Source organism: Zonotrichia albicollis, chromosome 2 (assembly GCF_047830755.1).
Source record: "Zonotrichia albicollis isolate bZonAlb1 chromosome 2, bZonAlb1.hap1, whole genome shotgun sequence".
Classification (NCBI taxonomy): Eukaryota; Metazoa; Chordata; class Aves; order Passeriformes; family Passerellidae; genus Zonotrichia; species Zonotrichia albicollis.
In genome coordinates this window covers 112,217,399-112,228,317 of record NC_133820.1, presented here as the reverse complement: position 1 = coordinate 112,228,317, position 10,919 = coordinate 112,217,399, and the positions used below count along the sequence as shown (strand labels likewise).

At 42.5% G+C, this 10,919-nt stretch overlaps 1 long non-coding RNA gene across 1 annotated transcript; it reads right to left on the bottom strand.

Annotated features, from left to right (window-relative positions):
• Positions 1–507: 507 nt before the first annotated feature.
• LOC113459701 (uncharacterized) lies at positions 508–7,974 on the bottom strand. Its single transcript, XR_003381193.2, has 3 exons — positions 7,745–7,974; positions 5,198–5,255; positions 508–3,035 (listed from the first exon to the last, which is right to left on the bottom strand). It is a non-coding gene; the product is annotated as an uncharacterized LOC113459701 (long non-coding RNA).
• Between the last annotated feature and the right edge of the window lie 2,945 nt (positions 7,975–10,919).

Here is a 10,919-nt window from a genome sequence, read left to right as displayed (position 1 = left end):
CTGGTGGGCCAATTTTGTGGTTTTAAGTGACAAGTTAGGGAGGCAGGAAGAGTGGTGCTGGGCACCAGGGGACCGTGTCTTCGTGAAATTTCCTCTGCAAACTTTATAAGGACCTGTCTGCAACAGGAGCATGGCTGCAGCTTTAATCAGTGCAGCCTACAGTCATGTCTCTCCAGGGACAGAATGGCACTGTGACAATCACTTTCACAGTATTAGTTTTCTGTATGATCAGGATATTGTTCTAGTGGTTGCTTAGCTTGGCACATCACTGTGTCACCTCTCTGCTTTCTTTCTACAAGGAAAAATTCTCAAAAAGGGGTGACATTTTTTATTTGTATGATACTTGAGATCCATATGCAAAGACACTTCCAGGGGCAAGGGTTTTGTTGTTTAAAACCTTAAAGATACTGTGCAGGGTGCTTTTTTTTTTTGCTTTTTTTTGCTTTTTTTGGTGAAGCCATCAAAACTTACACTGTAAACACTACACTATTCCTTGTAACACCTTAGTCAGATAGTGTAAAACTGGGTGCGTGTTTAATTTGTTTGGAGTAGGACCTTTCGGCAGAAGGAATCTGCTGGGAGTCTTTGCAAATCTGAGCAAGGACAACGCAAAGACAGTGGCTGGCAAATTAGGCTGGTAAATTAGGAAGCAGCTATATTTTCTTCACATAGTTGCTAACAAAAGTATGTCTTGGCTGTCCCAGATGCAACAACATTTGTCTTTGCAACTGTATTCCAACAGCAGAATTGTGGCACAAATCTTCTTTCTTTTCTGTCTATGGATTAGAGAGATGACAACAAAAAAAGGCATGGAGGTGGTGATATGTAGCTTCTCACAAAGAACCAGGGAGCATGTCAGGAGAGAGGAAGAAGGCATCATCAGGGATACTCTCAGACTTTTCCATGCTGGGGCAGTAGAGATGCTACTGGCCAGCCATGGCTGGGCTGGAAGGCCTCCAGAGTTCAGGAACAGACCCTGGATCCCCCAGAAGGATCCTGGACTCTCCCAGAATAACTAAACTTCAACATGAACACTGATTCAAGGTACTGGGGAAACTGAGGCAGAAATACAACTTTGTGCTTGATTGCTCTTATCATTTCTATATTTTATTTCTTGTGCTGCTAAATGAAGAACAACTGTGATTTTAAAAACTCAATCCTTTCCTAATAAGAGCAAACCAAAAGTTATCTAGAATAACTTAAAAACAAGTTTAAAATGTGCCACTTTCTTTTTATGTCCCAAGTCCAAGGTACTGAATTTGACACACTTTCCAGCTGTCTTAAATGAAGCACAAGCAAACAGAAAAAATTCTTGAAAAAATTAACTTAGTATTCTTGCTGTTTAACTCCTTGGAGAGATCACTTCATTATAGTGTTGGTCCTTTTCTGTGAGAACACTGACTGTGCTTGCACAAGATCTTTAACTGGTTTTATTTGCAATGTTAAATCACTGAAGGGAAAGTTAAATACAGAAAGAAAAATTTCTGTGTGCAGCATTCTAAGGCATGTCTGAAATAGACAACCTCTGCTTTTTTTTCATCTGCCTGTAAATTTCTGAAGGTGGAATATTACTCTTGGGGCTCTGAAAAACTGTTTCACAGATGCAAAAAATTGTCTCTAGAATATTCACCATCATGTACACATTATCTAGTCACCTTGGATAGTAAACTTCACAAACATATTTTCATCTTTTTCATGCTAAGTTTCCTGAATAAAAGAAGAGTACATCACATTCCTTTGATTTGTAGCTTGTATGTTTTGTAAACAGCTTTGCCACAAAAAATCTGACAACACTAAGGTAACAGGACGTTCTTTTCAAAGTCCCTAGGCTTACAGTCTTTGCTATTATTTACACATATCAGCTCTGAAATACTGCAATTAGTAGGATGAATTTTGGAGGAATGCATCCAGAGGAACAATCAAGGCTGATTGTCTTGCAAGATGCAAAAGCTATTAGTGATCCTGTGAAGTATTAGGAATGTTGATCCTGCTTCACTAAACAGCTTGGCATTTCCAGCTCTTGCTTTTTACTGACAAAGCTATCAGAAATGGCACATTTGTCCCATATAATTGAAAAATAGCTATCTGCCTACTCAGAACTTCCTTTCATTTAGGTTTGGTGTGAGATATGCAAAGCATATTTATGCCTGGCATATTGGATTGTTAAATTCAATTTTCTAATGTCTGCCACTAGCTTGAGGGAAAATAACACACAGGTTCTTTCATGTACCCTGGGGACCATCAAGGAAAAACAACAGCCCCAGAAATCACTTGTGCTGCTCTGTTTTCAGGGCATTGAGGTTAAGAAGTATCTATGTCCTGAAAAAACCAATTACAAACACACTTTGAGACAGTCAGCTCCTGTAAATGCTTCAAAAGACAGTTGCATGAATTTTCAAAGGTAAATTTATGCAGATATTTTGCATGCCTATCCTGTTCTTACCTCAGGTGTGAGTCATGGCCACACTTCAGTTTTTTGTCTAAGCTTCTGATATGCTGCATCAGATCAGTACATGCAAATACAGGCATCTGCAAACGATTTTAAAGGTGAGAGGCTCTGAATCCCTGTAACCATCATGGCCCCAACCCCATTTCAACCTGGCACAAACCACTCGAAGGAACGGTTTGATTTCTATCACTCACCACTCCACCACATCAGTGGGACTGGTGGCACATTCAGGAGAGAAAGCAAAGAGGATCAGAGCCCCATGGCAATAACCACATCTGTGATCCAAGTGCCGAGCGGATTCATCAGCTCAAACAGATGCTCAATTTGGGGTTATTTTTTACAACATTTTGAAGGCAACTGACTTGTTTGTGACAGTGCCCTATGCCACTGATCCCAGGCACTGCTCTTCATCATCCCTTCAGAAGGGTTTTTGCACCTCTCCAGGTTGAGACGAGTTTTTTCTCTCCAAGTACAGCATCTTCCCTAAACAATCAGGCAGAGGAGTCAGCACCCGTTGTTGTGTTTGAGAGGTGGTGATTCACTGCAGGGGGAAGGCAGGAGATGTTGTCAGTTCAGTACTGCAGGCCTGTGGCAGGACAGGGGGAGAAAGATAAAACTGGGATGAGAAAGGGAAAGTAAAACACATTTCCCATATGTGGAGATGAATTCTTCCCCTCTGGCCAAATCTTCATTGCTACCCATTCTACCACACCAGCAGCATGAGGCAGGACACGAAGGCCTCAGAGCAGTTTCAGCAGTGTCTGTGAGGAAGAAGCTTCAGCTGTCCAACTGTCCCTGTGTTCTGAAGGGCCTTGGGGACACACAGCTGCCCTTGCCTTTGGTCTTCACTTTCTTGTCTCTCCCCTCCTGGCCTGTGCCTTGGTGGCCTTGGTGGCACTTAGCAGCTACAAAATAGTACTGGAGGGTAATGGAAGTTGGTTGCTGTGACAGACCCCTTTAAAATGAGGATATTTAGAAGAAAACATTCTGTTTCTTTTTGGAAACGTCTTTTCAGCTCCTGGGACATTTTTTTCAATGTACTTGGTAGTGTTTGAGGATGAGAAATTTATGAAATTTATGCTTCCTACTGGTATAGATGACAGCAAATCTCTATGGAGGGAAACAGCACACTATATAGGCTCACTAGTGAGGCCAAACTCATCAAGTACTATGTTTTTGGGGACATTTTTTCCTCTGAGCTCTCTGCTTTAATGAATGCCATAACACCACCTCAGACATCCCCTGCCTCCTTTTCTCCTATTTTACCTCAGATCTTGCTATGCTCCCTCACTGCTGCATGCATTCAAAGTCATTCATGTACATGGATCCAAAGAGATCCACAGGAGCTGTGCACCTGGCCCATTAGGCACTCAGGTGGCCTGAAAATCCAACCCAGGTGTGCAACACCTCTATGGAGCCTTGTAGGATGTGCCTTCAGGGTCAGACCCACCAGCTGTGAGAACAGCCACAAACACAGCCATGACACTGGCTCCTACAGGCAAGGCACCACTGTGCACACACAGGCAGTATGATTCTGGGGCAGAAGGTTGTAAGGCCTCTCAGATGCAGGCTGAACTCAGTCCTTAGCTTTTCCACCACACCATTTTTTCCCGTATTGCATGGTGCCTACTGCAGGAGGAGCAATCAAGGTATGAAAATGTAGCTAAGTGGAGTGCAGATCTGATGATCTCCATCATCAGATGCTAAGATACAATTTTTTTTAAAATCATGCTTTTAAGGTGCTTTAGAACTCACAGGAGTCTTTTTCTGGTTATTATGCTGATGCAAAATGATGTGAAATAGGCTGTTGTTTCACAGCGATGTTAAATAGGATCCTGCCTGTACCCCAGAGAATCCTGAGTGGATTCAGAAAAAAGGCAGCGCAGAGGGAAATGTGACATTCCAACCTATCAGTTAGGATATTCAGATGAGAAGGGAGAGGACAGCCTGCTTGCTTTTGCTCCCTACACTATGTCTATAGTTTACACAAGTATTGAATAAATGAAAAAGCTGCTTCTGGAGCCTGAGTCACACAATTTGTCAAGAGGGCCGGACCCACACACATCTTTCCACCACTGTCTTCACACCACTTGAAAAGGAGTGAGTAAATCCCATGTCATCCCTGCTGCCTTTGACTTGACATCTCCAAACTCACACACTGACCTTTTATTTTACTTTAACTCTTTGAACTTTCAAGGAAGAGGTTCAAGGGCAGGATCTGGTCTACCAAGCTTGGTTAACCCTGCAGTCACACCACCCAATCAAGGCAGAAGTCAAACTGAGTTGCCCCAAGCAGCAGTGATAAAAGGAAATTTAGTATAAAAGAAGTGATGATGGTCAGGAGTGCTACCTAGGGTGGGATAAAATCTATCTAAGGATACATTAAAATATAGCCAAAAAGAATATAAGTTTCTCCTTTCCCTTCTCCTTGAATGTGCTGAGGTATTTAAAATAACATGTTTCAGGGAGCTAGAGATTGTGTAATAGGTTAGTGCTTAGGGAATATAACCTGAGAACAGAAGTAATGGAGAAAGGGATCCTTAAACAGAAAAGGTTTGAGGTTGTTAGCAAACAGCACAGTGACATACAGGACTAGCTGGGGGTGGGAAGGAGCTCTCTGACTGCTGTCATTATTCTGTGCTTGAGGCCATATCTTTTGCTTTGAAAATGGCCCACACAGGAGCACTACCCCTGGGTTCCCAAGTCTAGAGAATTTCTCTCTTCCTGTAATTTAAGTAGCCACTCTACCTGTCAAACTGAAATCTCCAGCTCATCCAACTCATTGCACACCATCACCATCTTCTTTCTGTGAAATACAAAACTGATTACAAATGGTGATTTTCACATGAAAAGCAATTAAGACTATCTTTCTTCACCTTATTTATTGCTAACTACTGAGCTAGCCTAATTCTACCATAAAGTAACCCTGATGATCTTCTTCATAATTTAAAATATATGCTTGGTCCCTTCTGAATATGTGCAGTGGCATCTTAAAGAAGAATGAAAGATCTTGATTATTTTTTCCCTTTGTGCTGTCAAGTGCTATTTATACATTTATTTCTGTATTCCTGCATGCTCTCTTCAAATTCAGAAAAGAGCAGCACGTGCTTCCCTTATTTCAGCATCCCAGCCTGCTTGTCAGACCTGATGCTGCACAAGAGACGGGAGATGTATCTCCCCTCAAGACATCCAACCTCCCATTAACTGAAGGAGAGCTCTCCCTTTTGCAGAGAGGAAGGGGGAAAGTATCTTTTAACTACATGGGAGGAAAACATAGCCTCAGCAGCCCACAGTAACCTTCTGTACTTATATCAGCCACCTGGCACTGACATCTCACACTACTACAGGAAAGTTGTTGCAGGATATGAAGAAAATTGCTTGCCTATACCACTGGCTTTTGCTGTATTAAGATAACTCACTGGGCCTGTGCAAACCATGATGCCAACACCAAGGTTTGTATGTGTGCAGAACTCACTTAATGGCTTCGGCTGGTTTAATGATCCCTGACAAAAGGAAGGCTTTTAGCTAATAAAGGGGGGAAAGAACTTTGAAGGCATTGAAGAGAAGGAAAGTAGAGGGCTTGCTCTTTACTGGTCCTATCTCCAGTGAGAGAAATATGCTCTTTATCAAAAATACTCAGTAAAGGATTTCTTGCAGGAATTACAAGAGCACACAATTTCCTACTTGACATTTTACACCTAGAAATGTATTTGCATGAAGGTGGATGTGTCATATGTGCTATCCCAATAATGGAGAAGTACTGTTCAGCTTAATGAAAAGCAAGCATAAAAGGTAACATACAAGAATAAACCACTGCTCACTTACAGCTCCCTGCCCTGGAGAGGCCATGGCTGCAGCTTCCTTCCCTGCTGTCTATTGCATATTTTAGAAGGGGCAATTTGCAACCTAGAAACGGATGTTCTGAGTGAAAAGAAAAGACCCTGAAAAACTGAGGCTGGAGTTTTGTTTCTTTGGTTGTGAGGCTTATGAAAAAGAAATCTTTCTGCTTTAGAGAATTTTGCTCATTTTTTGGAGGAAAAGTTGAAGAGATTTTGCACCAGGCTAGGAAACAGTAAAAAGTTTCCTACTAAAAAGTAAGAAAGAATATGAGGTACCTTGTATCAAATGAATATGTTGCAGAATTAGCAATCCTACCATCAAACCAAGGCCAGAGAGACAGCACAGATAACAGTTATTTACCTATGCCACAGGACCTGCCCCAAAATTTGTTCTGGCTGGTCTGAGCCCTGTAGGTGCTGTGTGATCATACTAAAGATGACCTGTCCCATAACCTTGCCAGGCACTGGGATCAGGCTGACCAGCCTGGGGTTTCCCAGATGCTCCTACTGGCCCTTCTTGTGGATGGGTGTCACATTGTCCACCTTCCAGTCATGCAGTGAGCTCCCACTCACTGGGACCTCCCCAGTGAGCCAGGACTGATGATAAATGATGGAGAGCAACTTTGCAAGCTCATCTGCCAGCTCCCTCATCACCCTGAGATGGATCCCATCTGATCCATAGATTTGAGACCATCTAAATGGCTCAGCAGGTCTCTAACTGCTTCTTCCTAGATAACAGCAGAGCTACTCTGCTCCCTGACACCATCTACCAGCCCAGGAGGACAGCTGTCCTGAGGATAGCATCTTTTTGTTAAAAACTGAGGGAAAGAAGGTGTTAAGTATCTCTGCCTTTTCCACACCTCTAGTAATTATATTTCCCCCCATGTCCAATAAAGAATGAAGGTTTTATTTGCCCTTTCTTTCTTTGGGCCTTAATGTATTTTTAAAAACATTTTTCATTCTCCTTTACAGAAGTTGCCAGACTAAGTTCTAATTACGCTTTCACCTTTCTAATTTTCTTTCTTCATGACCTAATGGCATTCTTAAACACTTCCTGAATTGCCTGCCCCATTTTCCTAATGTGATGCACTCTCTTTTTTACCCTGAGCTCCTACAGCCTGGTCATCTTCCCCACCAACTCACCTTTCAAAACATAGGGATAGTCTGTTCCTGCACCTTCAAGATTTCTGTATTGCAGCACGTTCATCCTTCCTGGACCCCTTTGTTTTTAAGGGCTGCTTCCCAAGGAACTCTCCAAATAAGTCTCTTGAACCGGTCAAAGTCTGCTCCCCAGAAGTCCAGTGTGAAAGATTTATTGATGCCCCTCCTTGCTTCACCAAATATTGAGAACTCTATCACTGTGCCCCAGAGGGCCTCCAATCCCACATCTCCCACCAGCCCATCTCTTTGCAAACAACAGGTCTAACATAATTCCTCCCCTGGCAGGCTTGCTCACCAGCTGTCACAAGAAGTTGTCCTCCACACACTCTAAGAACCTCCTGGACTGTCTCTTCTCTGCTGTGTTGTGTTCCCCGCAGATATCTGTCAGGTTGAAGTCACCTACAAGAACAAGGGCTGGTGATCTTGAAATATCCTCCCGTATCTTATAGAATAATAATGTATCCACCTCTTCATCCTACAGACCTGGGTTGTCTGTGACAGACTTTCACCAGGTGGTCAGCCTTGTTGGCCTTCCCCCTGATTCTTGCTGATAGGCACCAACTTTATCATCATCAACCTCAATTCCCACGGTGTTGAGAGCCTCCCTAACACAAAGAGCCACTCCTCCACCTCTTTTCCCTCTCCTGTCTCTCCTGAAGAGCTTGTATCCATCCAGTGCAGCGCTCCAGCCACGTGAGTCATCCCACTGTGTTTCCGTGACAGTGGCAGTGTCATGGCTTTCCTGCTGCACCATGGCCTTCAGCTCCTCTTGTTTGTTACCCGTGCTGTGTACACAGTGTACATGCACTTCAGCTGGGCCACTGATTTCACCTCTGACTTACCACCCTTGGGCTCATCTCTGGAGGGCCTGGTTTCATCCCATTCCCCCTTTAAAGCCCTCTTAACCAGCCTTGCCACCTCAGGGGTGAGAATCCTTTTGCCCTTGCTAGAGAGATGAAGGATAAGAGTCTAGCAGATCTGATGCTGTAAAAATTGCCCCATGTTCAAAAAAACCAAAATTGTGCTAATGGCACCAATCCTTAAGGCACTTATTGGTTACATGGGTTTTCCTGTTCCATTCATCATTCATCCCTGCTACTGAAGAAAGTTAACAGAATACTACCTGTTTAGGGGACAGAGAAGTTGGAAGATAAACTGTTTTTTCATATGACAGGTTTTACATACAGCCCATCAATCTTGTAAAAAAGCTTTTCAATTTTGGACTGAGGTTTTCCTCGTCACTTATTTCAGTCTGTCTTTGCTAGCAGTGGTTTGATGTGATCAGTCTCTGTCATGTTTCTGGACGGGCTGACTCAGCTTCCTTAGAAGAAATAAGTAATTTAAAGAAGGAGGAAGGGAAGACCACCCTCTCTGTCACCGTCATGCATCTAAAGATGCAGAACAGACTCTGTCATTACCTGCTGATGTCAGTTTCTGGTGCTGCAGTGCATTTTTCCAATGGGCTGATTATAAACTCTGTAGTGAGGTTTCCTTTCTCAGAACCAGAGGTCATACCCCATTTCTCAGAACTAGCAGACATATCCTCTCACCAGAAGAGGATTTGACTCTCAGGCTTTACTCTCACTTTTAGTTTTTGACCACCATCAAAAACAGGATGCAAGATGAAAAGGATTGTCATTTAAATCAAAAGATTGTTTGTTACAGTGAAGCACGAAAAATAAATCAAGAACAGCTAATGCCTATGCCTCAACAGCATTGTTTTCCATGCAGAGTTTTTATTTATTCAGCAACTCTTGCAATTACCAAAGAGAAATCTGCAATTCACTTTATAACCCTGCCATTAGTTCTCAGTCCTATCCAGCAATTACTTTCCACACCCCTGGTTTCCAATGCACACTGACTGCTGAGTGTGTGAGGAGGCTGAGCTGGTGTGTTCTGCTCTCTGCTTTCTTCCTAGGTTTGACAATCTTGCTTTTGAGATGAAAGCATCTGATGCATCTAAGATGCAACCTTTGCTCATCCATTCATCTTTGACAGCTGCTGTATCATTTGGCCCCGGGGTCCACGTTTCCAATATATCCTAGTTTCCAGAGCAAACTAGTCTCATTCTTAGTGCTTCTTGCCAGATTATTTGGTAATGCCTCTGCTTTCTGCATATTCTGTGCCTGAGTTCTTTTTATTTTTTGCTCTTCTTTAAATAGATATTACCTTTTGGCTTTTCTTCAGTGTTTGCCACAGTTAATGATGTGACCAAGAGCTAGAGCCTCATTTTTCCCATTAGATCTCCCCTTACCTAGGGTGCCTCTGATCTTATTGCACTCTCCAGTGGAATAGCCTCTTTAATGTCATTTGGGACCATATTGATAAAAAGATACCATTATCAGATGTGGCATTGTGCACATCTTTTCATTTCCTGACACCTGCATTTCGGTTGCTGCCATTTTCCTTCCTTGTGCATGTAAAAACCTCACAGAATTTTTTTCAAATGTAAATTTTATGGCTCTCCAGTCCTCCCATGCATCTCCCTGTGAAGCCAATCGCACTGGGTAGGTAACTGCTCCCCTGTTCATGTACACACTTTTCCCTTCCTTTCTTGGATTGTCTCTGCAGTAGTTTCTTTGTTCATTTTACACTAAAGTCAAAGTTGACAGACACCCAAAATTATCCATAGATCATGAGAATCCCAAGAGTGATGTTGCATATTCAGGCCACATGGTATGCAATGCATCCAGCATTAGGGAATCAATTTCAGGGGAACACAAGATCAGCTTGCTAAAAGGTAATTCAGCACAATTTCATGCTCACCCTCTTCGTGCTTGTACACTCATTTTCTGAAAGCTCAGATCATGGACTCTAAACCAGATTTGAACTCCAAACTCTTTTTATTGCTTAACATGTTCATCTTTCAGTGTCTATACAGATGAGTTGTAAAATGGCCAAAGTGTCTGTAAAACATCTGCAGTTGTGTAAAATAAGCATAAAGCCAGAGTGCTTCAGAACAATGTTTTTTCAAACTTACAGTAAAGCTGCAGTAAAGTCTGTCAACAACAACAATTTTTAAAAAGTTAATTTTATTTGTTTTCACACTGAATTCATTATTTGTAAACAGCTAAAGTTCTTAACAATGTTTCGCTGGAGTCTAAAGCTTTCCCCTCTGCTCTCTTCCCCACGTCCTTTAAAAAATACCTGCACTTTTAAAAGTCAGATGGCAAATGTAGGGACAGCAGGGACAGCATTTTCCTGCTTTGCTGCTGTCCCCTTTCAGCTCCCACTGAGGCAGGCAGCCCTCCCTCATATTTCTCTAAGGTTATTTTCTCCCACATTTGCTCTATTCCAGGCAACAGATGTCTGCATATCTTCTCTTTGATTTTTCTTTTCAATGCAGTCATTCCATACAATATCACCCTTATTTTGTAGGCAGGGGAAAATTAACACAGGATAATTAGATGAGCTGCACAGAGCTGTGTGGTTTGGCTGGCAAAGCACTGTCACCCTAAATTTGGGACTGC